Raw genomic sequence first — 14,116 nt, forward strand, 5'->3', positions numbered from 1 at the left:
TTCCTTCCTTCCTCTTTCTTTCTTGTCTCTAATTTATTTCCTCTCTGATCTTTATTCTTTGTTTTGTCTATTCTTTATTCTTTGTTTCCTAGTTCCTTTAAGTGTAAGGTTAAATTGCTTGAGATTTCTCTTATTTCTTGAGGTTAGCTTGTATTGATATAAACTTCTTCCTAGAAATGTTTTTACTGCAGCCCAAAGATTTTGGATCATTGTTTTCATTTGCCTTTGTCTCCATGTACTTTTTAATTTCCTATTTTGTGTCCTTGCTGACCATTGATTGTAAGTAGCATGTTGTTTATATTCATTGTGTTTATGGGTTTTTGTTTTTTGCAGTTTTTCTTCTTTATACTTTTTTGCAGAGTAGAAACCAATATATTCTCTTTTCTGCTAGAAAGCACTCTCTTTTCTGCCTTCTACTTTCAAACCATTGTGGTCAAAAAAGATGATTGATATGATTTTAGTCTTATATTTATTGAGACTTTCTAGCATAATTTGTGATCTATCTTGGAGAACATTTTATGTGCACTTGAAATCAATGTGCACTCTGTTATTTTTGGATGGATTGTTCTGTACATATCTGTTACACCATCTATCTGGTCTAATATGTAATTCAAAACCATGTTTTCTTGTTGATTTTCTGTCTAGGTTACCTATCTGTTGAATGTAAGTGGAGTATTAAAGTCCCCAACTACTGTATTACTACCAACTTTTCCCTTTATGTCTCTTAATATTTGCTTAATCCATTTAGGTGCTACTATGATGGGTGCATACATATTTATAATTCTTATATATTTTTGTTGGATTAATCTCTTTATCATTATCTAATGTCCTTCTTGGTCTCTGACTATAAACTTTGTTTTACTGTTCATTTAGTTTCATATAGGTGTTGCTACTCAGGATTTTTTATTTTTTATATTGCTTCCATTTGCATGGAACATCTTTTCCATCCCTTTGCTTCAATTGGTATGTGTCTTTAGGTCTGAAGTGAGTCTCCTATAAGCAGCATATAGATGGGTCTTGCTTTTTTTTTTATTCATTCAGTAACCCTATGTCTTTTTATTGAAGAATCTAGTCCATTTACATTTAAAGTAATTGATATGTATGTACTTATTGCTATTTTGTTGTTTTCTGGTTGTTTTTGTAGTTCTCATCTGTTCCTTGCTTCTTCTTACTCTCTTTGCTTGTGGTTTGATGGCTTTTTTGGTGTTATGTTTGGATTCCTTCCTCTTTATTTTTTGTGTATCTATTATAGGTTTTTTATTTGTGGCTACCTTTGAGTTCCTATTATAGCATTCTATGTGTACAGTGATCTTCTATCAAGTTGGTAGTTGCTTAAGTTTGAACATGTTCTAAAAGCACTAAATTTTTACTCCCCCATCATGTTTTACATATGTGATATCACATTTTACATCTTTAATTCTGTGTATGCCTTGGCTAATTGTAGATATAATTAATTTTACTACTTTTGTGTTTTAACCTACATCCTGGATTTGTAAGTAATTAATCTATATTTTTTTATATATGTTTGCTTTTACCTGTGATATTTTTTACTTTTATATATATATTTTTTTATTTCTAGTTATGGCTCTTTCTTTTAACTTAAAGAATTCCCTTTTAACATTTCTTGTAAGTGTGGTTTAGTGGTAAAGTTCTTTAACTTGTGTTTGGGAAACCATCTCTCCTTTAATTCTTAATGATAATCTTGCTGGATGTTATCGGCTATAGGTATTTTCCTTTTAGCATTTTGAATATATCATGCTTCTCCCTTCTGGCCTATGTAGTTTCTGCAGGAAAATCAGCTGGTAGCCTTATGGGGTCTCTCTTGTATGTAACAATTTTCTTTTCTTTTGTCCCCAGGTCCAGGAATGCGTGGTGTAGTCTAGGCCCCTTGCTCCTTTGTGCCTGTGATGTCCCTCCCATTTCTTGTTAGTTGCTGGGGGTTTGGTTCTTGACTGTGTCTCTGTCCCTTTTACCTTTCTTGATGTGGTTTCTCTGTGACTGATTGTGGGAGGTCTGTTCTTCCAGGCTTCAGGTCATTTTCAGGATAAGTTGTATATAGTCTTTGACCCCACTTTTCTGTGGGATGAGGTGAGCTCAGGATTCTCCTACTTTTGCCATCTTCCTCCAACAATCACCAAATATTCCCTTATTTTTCTGTGCTTGGAGAATATGAAATTGGATGGAAATGTGTCCCTCTGAATCACCTCTCCCATTAGTAATCAGAGGCAGGAATGCTCTGGCAGCTCTTGTTTCCACCCTTACCTTTTAGAAGGCAAAAGTGCATAGGGACGGGATATGTGCTTGTTCTTCCCTAAGCTTTTTATTTATTTTATTTTTTTAAATGTTTTATTTATTTTTGATACAGAGAGAGACAGAGCATGAGAGGGGGAGGGGCAGAGAGAGAAGGAGGCACAGAACTGGAAGCAGGCTCCAGGCTCTGAGCTAGCTGTCAGCACAGAGCCTGACGCGGGGCTTGAACCCACGGACGTGAGATCTGACCTGAGCTGAAGCCGGAGACTTAACTGACTGAGCCACCCAGGCGCCCCCCCCCCTAAGCTTTTTAATACCTTTCTCCACATATTCCATGGAAATTCTTACATTTTAGCCTCTTCAGCCTAAGCCGTTGTTTTATCCATTTTTCTAGGAGTTATTGTAGCAACAAGTTCACACCATTTCTTGGAATTCTTGCTAGGGTGCTAAACCATGTATTTCAGGAACATATTCCCAAGTCAGTATTTTTCTTAACCAATTTTAAAACCCTAGATTGCATGAAGAGTTGATTGATGGGGAGTATTTTAGTCCTCTCAATCAAGCATACTCATGATCTACTCCATATGTACTTCTCTGATTCCTGCTCACACACCCTGGCTGTGCTTTTCAGCTCCTTGCGGCATAATCTTTTTCTTCCCTCTTCAACCAAGCATATCCTCAGCTGGGCCGTCCTGCCAGCCTTAACAGCTGAACTGCCATCTTGTGCCAAGGTCTGTCTGTGCAACAGTAATGAAGGTTCCATTAAGGGGCTCCTCATTGTCTTCCAGGCAGCCTGTAGCAACCCAGTTCTAGAGTCTCATCTTTGTGTTTCTACTACAGACTCTTAGGTTTGGTTCTCTGAAAGCAAACATTGGGATGAAGTTTGAGATACATTATATTTACTGGGAATCAGTACTTGTGAAAGAGAAAGGAAAGAAGCAAGATTAGATAGAAGAAGAAGTAAAAATGCTAGGTCGATCAAGCAAAGCTTTAGCTAAGTTGGCAGGGAGTTTTGGAGAAACTATTGCCCATGTGATTTGTCACAACCCAGAGTGGAATTGCCATCCTTTATACTTCTGCTTTACTCAGTCCCCAGCTGTGGGCACTCTGGATGGGAGTGACCTTGGGAAAGGCAGCTCTTTGCTGTTGAGGCAGACTTTGAAGGATATGACAGCTGGAAGGTGTTTGCATTATTTACTGTGCTTTGCACATGTAGAAAAGTACACACCACATTTCAAAGAAGAACTTGCTGCCAGGTTGCAGTCAGCAAGCAACCACATTTTGTGCCAGCAGTATCATTGAGAAGCTAAGGTCCAGGACCACATGGTAAGAGGCATTGGTGAGGAGCAGGAACTGCCTTCCTAGATGAAGTATAATGGAACACTAAGATTAGTAGATTTAGCTGAAGTGATTAGGTCTAGTTCTGGGCTGACTCCGTCCTAGATCTACTACCATTTCCAAGACAGTGTGTCCTTCCCATTTATGTTTGAATGGTTAGGTGCAAAAATGCCAGCCTGCCCAGCCAAGAAACCAAACTTAGAAATGTTTCCTGGTTGTCTCACTTGAAGTGCTCAGTAACAAATAGAAGAACAGCCAATCTCTGCCGGCAAATTGGGAGGAAGAGTCCATTGTCAGTACTTTTTCAGTCCTGCAGTCTTACAGGGAGAAAAGAAGTTGGCTTCCATGCCTTTCTTCTATTTCTTAAACTCTCACATCCAGAACCCTATACATAGTTGTTTGCTCTTGATATTTTTGGAAATCTGGCAGAGCCGGAAACCATGCAGCTGTCTTTGATAACAATCAGTTCTAGGGTTATAATGCTTCCTGGGGTGTGTAATAAGACCGTGGAGCACAGTGTGGGAACTCTTGCCATTTCTACATGAAAATTTATGTATTTTATGAAAGAAAAATGTCTGCAAAAGCTTATGTTCCGATGGTTTCTTTTTCTGTGAAGAGGACTATATTTATGTTTATCTATACAGCAAATCTATAAAACTATGTATTAAACACTACTTGATTTTTGTAAAAAGTTTTTACAAAAAGTTTATGTAAATGCCCTCATACTGTGTATCTTCTAGAATGTGCATGCTTCAGTCTCTTTTCTTCCACTTAAGTTTTAAAGATCAGTCCATATTTATACAGGATATGTATAGGTTTCTGTGTATATGTTTCTGTATATATAAATATATGAATACATGTGTATGTATATACATAAACATATGCATATATTTGCTGAACAATATACTATTATTAACCAAAGCCCAGTTTATTCGTTTTCAAAATGTATATCACATTGATTTCCATTTTTCACTGCTATTTATTTTGATGCAATAAATATCATTGTACATGTTGATACATATGAAGTTCTCTAGAGAATATCCCCAGAAGCATAAATGCATATACCCTTTAATCCACAAATTGGGGAAACAAATTTGGCAATATTTCTGAGAAGCTGTGCCAATTATAGTTCTAAGAGCAGTCTTTAATAGTTTGAAAATTCCAACTCAATTTTGTCAGTCTGATGAGTACCTATTTAAGGGAAATTTATTGTTAATTTCTCTGATAATCACCGAAGTTGATCTTTTGTGGCCATTGGCCATTTTTATTTTCTCTTGTGAATTTTTTCATTGTTTTTGCCCATTTTTCTATTGGTTCTCTTTTCTTATTAATTTCTAGGAATTCTTCAGTTACACCGAATATAATTCTTGGCTATTTTTGTTGTAATTATGGTTCCTTGATCTATGACTTGAAAGTTTTACATTTTAAGGTAATTATATCTGTCACAAAACAAAAGCAAACGATTTAAACACATTTCCTTTCTTTGTTTTGTCTAAGAAATACTCTCCTACTGGGATTTCATCAGAATATGATCCTATATTTTGTTTCAGTTTTATGTTTCCTTTTTCACATCCAGATCTCATGGAAAACTATTTCTTAAAGAAAATTGTTTTTGTTCTAGGTGGTAGGAATCTGGCATCTGTTGAGTGGTTCTTATTTCATTATTAGTAATGCCACCTCTTCCAGGTACCATATGTTTAGGCCCTTTTCAGTGCATTATGTTGAGTGCAATTGGTCTGTTTATCACCATCCCCTGTATTCTCTCTCCACCAACACACATTCTACAGTCAGATCAATATAATGGAATTTTTCTTTGTTGGCCAACCTTATTTCTTTGTTTCTAAGTCTTCACAAAGATCAAACGAACTATAAAAGCAAACTTATAAGATACAGAGATTTTTAAACACCCTATAGGTTAGATTCTTTACTTATTCATAAATATTTCATTGTGTTTCCAAGGACTGATTTATTAGATTTGTTTCAAAATAATATGGTAATAGGGAAGTAAGTGGGGTATAGATGAAACAAAATTGGCTGTGAGTTAATAAATGAGGCTGCATACTGAGTACATGTGGGTTTATTAAATATAAAGCTAGGCAAACCAGCAAAAGCTCCTTTAAATTTATTGTAGAAAATTTCATTGACTTTTTACTTAATTACATTGCAGTCAGAGACCATGGTCTGCATATCAATTGTTTGGAAACCAAAAGTATCTTAAAATGTGTATGTATGTGTATGTGTATGTATGTATGTATGTATATATAGACTGTGAGATCAATATATATATAATATCTTGACTGTGAGATCATGACCTGAGCTGAACTCAAGACTCAGATGCTTAACCAACTGAGCAACCCAAGCACCCCCACATGTATCTTTTTAGTGTTTTCATTTTCTTCAGATAAATACCCAGAAGTGGAGTTGTTGGATCATATGTTAGTTTTATTTTTAATTATTTTGAGATATATATGTATATGTATCAGATTTTATAAATATTCTATTTTTGTTAGCTGTAGGATTCTTCTAGGTACTTTTCGCAAAAGAAGCTTGTTAATGGTTAAGTTTTTCTCTATACTTATCAATTCATTTATCAATTTGGGAGAATTATAATGGAAAAATAAGGAAAAATTTAAAAAATCTACAATCACAATAAAATCTGCCAGTTCTTGCTTTATATTGAGGTTATGTTCATGGTACATACAAGTTTGTGGTACATTTTCCGTCTGTAAAAATGCATTGTTAGGGACAAACACATCATCCTGGTATTGGAAAACCTAGTGTCATATAAATATTTTTAATGTTTATTTATTTTTGGAAAGAGAGACAGCGTAAGCGAGGGAGAGGCAGACAGTGAGAGGGAAACCCAGAATCTGAAGCAAGGTCTAGGCTCTGAGTTGTCAGCACAGAGCCTGATGTGGGGCTCACCAACCATGAGATCATGACCTGAGCTGAAGTCGACACCCAACCGACTGAGCCACCCAGGCACTCTTAAATATATTTTAATGTTTATTTTTGAGAGGAGGATGAGAGGGGCAGAGAGAAGGAGAGAGAATCCCAAACAAGCTCCATGCTGTCAGTGCAGAGCCTGACACAGGGCTCAATCCCATGAATTGTGAACTCATGAGCTGAGCCAAAATTAAGAGTCTCACACTGAACCAAGTGAGCCACCTGGGCACCCTAGGCCTATTTAAATATTTTGACATTAACAGTATTTTCTTTAATATTTGATAGTTGCATCTCTTCCATTAATTTTTCAAACTGATCCTAATAAACCAATATGCAATTAAAAATTTTTTTTGAATGTTTACTTTTGTAGGAGAGAGACAGAGTGTGAGCAGGGGAGGAGCAGAGAGAAAGGGAGATACAGAATCTGAAGCACAGAGCTCCAAATCACAGACTGTGAGGTGATGACCTAAGCCGAAGTTGGACACTCAACCTACTGAGCCACCCAGGCGGGCCTCCAATACCAATTTTTAAAGAGCTGGTAAGATTATATTTTTACTTTTCTTTGGCTTGTATATCTAATTGATATTACTTTTTTTTTAATTGAAGTAACATTGGTGTATAACGCTATATTAGTTTTTGGTGTACAGCATAATAATTGCATCTTTGTATATACTACAGTGATCACCATAGTAAGTGTAGTTACCATCTGTCATCATACAGTTGACCTCTTCACTTATTTCACTCACTGCCAACTCCCACTAACTACAAATCTGTTCTTTATATTTATGACTTTTGTTTGTTCATTTGAAATGTTTTCTTGTTCACATTCCACATGAGTGAAGTCATACAGGATTTGTCTTTCTCTGGCTTACTTCGCTTACATAATAATGTCAAGTTCCAACTATGTTGTCACCAGTGGTAAGAATTCCACCTTTTTATGGCTTAGTAGTGTTCCATTTATGTATACACATACTCTCTATCTTCCTTATCCATTCTTCTATCAATAATACTTAGGTTGTTGCCACATTGTTGTGGCTATATCATAGTAGCCATGTGGCTATTATAAATAATGCTGCAATGAATATAGGAGTGTATATATATATATTTTTGAAAATGAAATGGGGGAAAGGAAAGAGAATATTAAGCAGGCTCCATATCCAGTGCGGAGCCAGACACGGGTCTCAATCTAATGGCTGTGAGCTGACATCAAGAGTCCAATGCTTAATCAGCTGAGCCACCCAGGTGCCCCCACATTCTCGTTTAAAGTTAATGTTTTCATTTTCATTGGATAATTACCCAGACGTGGAATTGATGGATCATATGATAGTTTTATTTTTAATTTTGGGGGTATCTTTATACTGTTTGCCACAGTGGCTATACCAATTTATATTCTCACCAAAAGTGCATAATATTTCCCTGATAATTAATGATGAACATCTTTCCATTTGCCTGTTGGCCATACGTATGTCATTTTTAGAAAAATATTTATATCTTCTCCTCATTTTTTAAATTGAGTTGTTTAGGTTCTTATGTACTTTGGTTATATCATCAAATCATTTAATAAATGATTTGCAAGTGTGTTTTCCCATTTATTAGGTTGCTTTTTCATTTTATCAATGTTTCCTATGCTGTTAAGAAGCCTTTTTATTTTTAGGTGGTCTCAGTTCTTTATTTTTTCTTTTGTTGTCTTTGCTTTTGTTACTTTTGCTTTTGGATCATATCCAAAATTCAATGCCAAGACAGATGTCCATGTTTCCTAAGTAGTTGTATGACTTCAGGTTTTAGATTCAACTCCTTAATCTATTTTGAGCTAATTTTTGTGTATGGTATAAGATAGTTGTCTAATTTCCTTCTTTTATGTGTGGGCTATTCATTTTTTTCCCCCAGTACTATTTATTTAAGAGAATGTCCTTTGTCTATTGTATGTTCTTGGCTACTTTGTCACATTTTAATTGACCATATATGTGTGGGTTTATTTCTGGGTTCTCTATTCTGTTCCATTGATTTATGTGTCTGTTTTTAAGACCAGTACCATACTGTTTTGATTACTATAGCTTTATAGTATAACTTGAAACCAGGGAACCTAGTACCTACAACTTCGTTCTTTTTTTTTTTTTTTCCACCCAAAAATTTCTTAGGTTATCTGGAGTCTCTTCTGGTTCTTTACAAATTTAAAATTATTTCTTCTAGTTCTGTGAAAAATACCATTGGAATTTTGATGAAGAGGCATTGAATCTTTAAATTGCTTTGGGTTGTATGGACATTTTAACGATATTCGTCCAATCCAAGGACTCAGAATATCTACCTTTTTGCGTTGTCACCAGTCTCTTATAGTTTTCACCATAGAGGTCTTCCACTTCTTGGTTAAATTTATTCCTAGGTATTGGATTCTTTTTGATGCTATTATTAATGGGATTATTTTCTATATTTCTCTTTCTGATAGTGTATTACTACTGTATAGAAATAGAACAGATTTTTGTATATTGATTTTATATCCTGCAACTTGACTGAATACATTAGTTCTAACAGTTTTTGTGTGGAGTCTTTTGTGTTTTTTATATATAGTTTCAACTTATATGTAAGTAGTGACCATTTTATTATTTTTTTTCCCAAAGCATATATATATATATATTTTTTTTTTTCTGGTCTAACTACTGTGGACAGGATTTCCAGTACTATGTTAAATAAAAATGGGTGTATGGGCATTCTTTTCTTTCTGATGTTAGAGAAAAAGATTTCAGTGTTCCATGGTTGAGAACAATGGGTTTGTCATATATAATCTTTATTATGTTGAGGTACATTCTCTCTATCCCACTTTGTTGAGAGTTTTATCATAGATGGATGTCCTAATTTGTCAAATGATTTTTCTGCACCATTTGGATAATCGTATGATTTTTATCCCTCATTTGTAACCTCTCCTCTCTCATTTCTTATTTTATTTAAGCCTTCTCTTATATTTCCTTCGTGAGTCTAGCTACAGATTTGTCAACTTTATCTTTTCTTTTTTAAATTTATTTTTGAGAGAGACAGCGGGAGCAGGGGAGGCTCAGAGAGAGGGGGATCTGAAGATAGGCATCCAAAGACAGGTTCCAGGCTCTGACCTAGCTGTCAGCTCAGAGCCCCATGCAGGGCTCAAACCCACCACTCTGAGATCATGACCTGAGCAGAAGCCAGGCGCTTAACTGACTGAGACACTCAGGCGACCCTTTGTTTATCTTTTCAAAGAACCAGCTCTTAGTCTCATTTGATCTTTTCTATTTTTTTTTTTTTTGGTCTCTATTTAATTTTACACTGTTATTCATTATTTCTGTCCTTCTCCTAACATTGAGTTGTGTTTTTTCTTCTTTTTCTAGTTCATTTAGGAGTAAGTTTTCTCTTGTGTTTTAAGGTAGGGCTGTATTTTTTGTGAACTTCCATATTAGAACTGGTTTTGACCCATCCCCAAAATTTGAATGTTGTATTTCCATTTTATTTTGTCTCAAATTATTTTTTTAATTTCCTGTTTGATTTCTTTACTGATCCATTTGTTGTTCAGTAACATGTTATTTTATATCCACATATGTGTGATTTTTTTCCAGTTTTCTTTTTGTAATTGATTTCCAACCTCTTAGAATTTTTGTTGGAAAAGTTGGTTGATATGCTTTCTTGTTAAATATATTGAGATTTTTACCTAACATGTGATGTATTCTGAAGAATATTCCATGCATACTTGAGAAGAATGTGTATTCTGCTGCTTTTGGATGGAATGCTTTGTATGTATCTATTAATCCTATCCTGGTCTAATGTGTCTTTTAAGGCCAATATTTCTCTATTGAGTTTCTATCTGTATGACCTATTTATTAATGTAAATGGGCTATTAAAACTCCCCTACTCTTATTGTATTGCTGTCAACTTTTCCCTTCATGTCTGTTCATATTTGCTTTACCTATTTAGGTTCTTCTATATTGGAGGCATATATAATTACAAATGCTATATTCTCTTGTTGGATTGATCTTTTTTTCATTATGTAATGCCCTTCTCTGCATTTCATTATAATATGTTTTAAAGTGTTTTGTCTGGTATAACTATACCAACCTTCTTTTGGTTTCCATTTGCATGGAATACCTTTTTCCATCCCTTTATTTTCAGTCTTTGTGTGTTCTTAGATTTAAAGTGAGTCTCCTGTAGGCAGCTTACAGATGTGCCTTGCTTTTTATCCAGTCAGCCACTGTATGTCTCTGGAGAACTTATTCCATTTATACTTAAAGTAATTATTGATTGAGATGCCGTGTGCCATTTTGATAACTGGATTTTGATTGTTTTTTTTAGTTTCTCTGTTTCTTCTTACCTTGCTCTCTTCCCGTGTGGTTTGATGAGTTTCTTTAGTGTTATGTAGGTTATTTTCTCATTATCTTTTATGCATATTATATAGGTTCTTGCTTTGTGGTGACCATGTGGTTTACATACAACAGCCTATATATATTGCAGTGTACTTTAATTTGATAGAAATCTAAGTTTGACTTCATTCTAAAAACTACATTTTACTCCACCCCTTGTATGTTTTTTGTTTGTTTGTTGTTGATGTCATATTCTCCATCATTTTATTGTATATACCCCTTAATTAGTGCAGGTATAGTTTATTTTACTACTTTTGCCTTAACCTCTATGTACTAGGTTTTGATGTGGTTAATCCACTACTTTTACTGCACAATTGCCTTTACCAGTCAGATATTTTAATTATCATTATCATTGTGAATGATAATCTTGCTGGGTAGGTATTCTTCATTGTAGGTCTTTTCCTTTTGCCACTTGGAATATATCATTTCATTCCCGTCTAGCCTGCAGATTTTCTGATGAATAATCAGCTGTAGTCTAATTGGGTTTCCATTATATGTAATAGGTTTTTCTCATGGTGTTTTAAGGCATTTTCTTCTTCTATTGATGTTTTAGTCATAATATGTCTTGGTGTGGATCTCTTTGAATTGGTACATATTATTTGGGACTCTCTGTGCTTCCTGGGTCTGGATGTCTGCTTCCTTCTCCAGGTTAGGGAAGGTTCAGCCTCTATTTCTCAAATAAGTTTTCTGCCATTTTCTCTCTCCTTTTCCTGGAACTCCTGTTAGATGAATATTATTCTGCTCAAAGTTATCTTATAGTTCCCTTAAGCTACCTTCACTTTTCAAAATTCTGTTTTCTTCTTGCTGCTCTGAGTTAGTTCCACTGTTCTGTTTTCCACATCACTGGTGTTTGTTTGTTTGATCTAGTCTACTGTTGAGCCCCTTAGGTGTATTTTTCAGTTGGAATACTGTATTCTTCAGCTCTGTGACTTCTGTTTGGTATTTTCTTGTATTTTCCATCTTTGTTGAGGTTCTCATTCATTTATCCATTTCTGGAGTTTGGTGAGTATCTGTATGATCATTACTTTGAACTCTTTATTAGGTAGATTGCTTATCTCCATTTTGCTAAAGATTTTTTCTTCAGGAGATTTACTTTATTATTTTGTTTGGAACACTTGACTCTGTTTTCTCATTGTTTGTCTCTTTGTATCTTTATCTATGTATTTAACATAACTCCTACCTCTCCCAGTCTTAAAAGAGTGAACTTTGATAAGCCTTATCATTCAACCTTGTACTAACTCTTGGTTGTCTTCTAGACCCTTGTGATTGTCTAAGTAACGTGATTTCTTCTTGAAAGGGCCCAGTCATTGAGGTTGTGGTGAGCTGTCAGTGTTCCAAAGGGGAAATCTCAGTCAGCATTGATTTTTTAGGCTGATTGGAAGCCAGAGCCTCAAGCAACAGCTTTTAAACTATGCAAATACATACAGTGACTACTGTTATAATCCTTGCTAATCTCCAAATCAGGCAATTGAGAGGTCTCCCTTTGGCGACAGTTGCAAAGATCAGGGCTCCAGATGAGTATATAAGTACCTCCATGGGAAATACCAGAAAGTTGTAGTGAAGCAGAGGGAAAGTGCAAAGATGGCATCCGCTCACCAGTGGTCACTGAGCATGCCCCATAGAATGAAACTCCAGGACAAGTATAGGCTTTTTTTTTTCTTTTCTCTTTTTTTTTTTTTTTTTACAGGAAAACTGGGGAGTGTGTTTTAGTCTGCTGTCTGTGCCTTTCCCAGGTGGTAGTTTGCCAAGAATGATTTTTCCAATTGTTTCTGTCTCATGAGGTCCAGCAACATGGTCCCCACTGGCTACCAGAGCCAAGTACTTAAGGAACATCTCCTCTGTAGAGTGTATACACTTGCTGGCTTCATTGGGGCTGTTAGGAAGCTCATGGCCAGGGGGAGCCTGCCAGCTGCCAGGGGACTGTAGGATACCTCATGTGCAGGGGAGCCGACCAGTTGAAACTGGGTCCTAGGAGAGTGGGTAGGTAGGGCAAGCCCACAGGCTAAACTGGGGTCAGCCTGCTGACTTCAGTAGAACTGCAGGAAAGCTGGGTGGTAGTGCAAGCCTTTTGGGGCTAACAAAGTAGAGGTACTGCAAAAATGGCACCCGCCAGTGCCAGCACTAGTAATGTAGAGTGAGAATACAAAAAGGACACCTACCAGTGCCCCTGTCCTTGGACAAAGTCTCAGTAGACTGTGAACCTCAAGCAGATACTTGAAATTTAGCCAATGAATTTCTTCCATGTATGATCCATGTGCTTTTCAACTGCTGCTTCTATGCTAGGTCCTGGTATAAAAGGATCTTTGTGTGAGCCCTTTATTATCAGATTTTCCATTTCCCACAGCACTTTGGGCTTCCTGGAGTTAAGCCCATTGTTTTCCATTTTGGGGGCTCATGTCTCTGGTGCAGGTCCAAAGTGTTGGAGTCCTGATGCAGGGCTTGAACCCTTCCTCGGGGAGACACTCAATTATTTGTGAGATCTCTCCTGATTGTGAGTTATGTGCCAATGGTGGGCGGTTTTGGTGACACTACATCTCTGCCTCTCCTGCTTTTCTCAATGCAGTCCTTTTATTCTTTGTTGCAGAGGAGCTGTTCAGATAGTTTTCAGATATTTTTCAGAGGGAATTGGTCCATATGAAGCTAGATTTGGTGTTTCCACAGGAAGAGGCGAGTTCAGAATCTTCCTGCGCTACCGTCTTGGATGGCATCCTAGATGATCTGTCTTTTAAAGATATGTTTAATCATTACATTTGATAATTCCACTGTCTTCATTTTTTATTTAACCTTTGTCTCCCCTCACTCTTTTCTTGACTCCTTAGATTGATTGAACCTCTATCCCACTTGTTCTTTTTCTGAGTCAGGATTTATTGTTTCTATATCTAGTATTTTAGTTCTCACCTTTATGTGTTAACATGAGTATTGACTTAGAGGAAGATTGATTTACACTTTGTATTGGTCAGGAGGAAGATAAAGACGGAAAGTATTCTAATGCATCTCCTCCTTCACTTTCCATACTATTGCCAATATTTTAGTTATATATTGTTAGCCTCCTGGTCAAACATCACTCATGCACCACACTTCCCATATTCTCAGCCTCCTTTTTCTTATATCATCTGTACTGTAACAACTGGCTCTGTGTGGACTATGATCAACTTTACACAGAGGCAATCTGACAGCATCTTACCTGTGCCACAAAGCTTTCACCT

The sequence above is a fragment of the Suricata suricatta genome, chromosome 9 (genome assembly GCF_006229205.1).
Source record: "Suricata suricatta isolate VVHF042 chromosome 9, meerkat_22Aug2017_6uvM2_HiC, whole genome shotgun sequence".
Taxonomy (NCBI): domain Eukaryota; kingdom Metazoa; phylum Chordata; class Mammalia; order Carnivora; family Herpestidae; genus Suricata; species Suricata suricatta.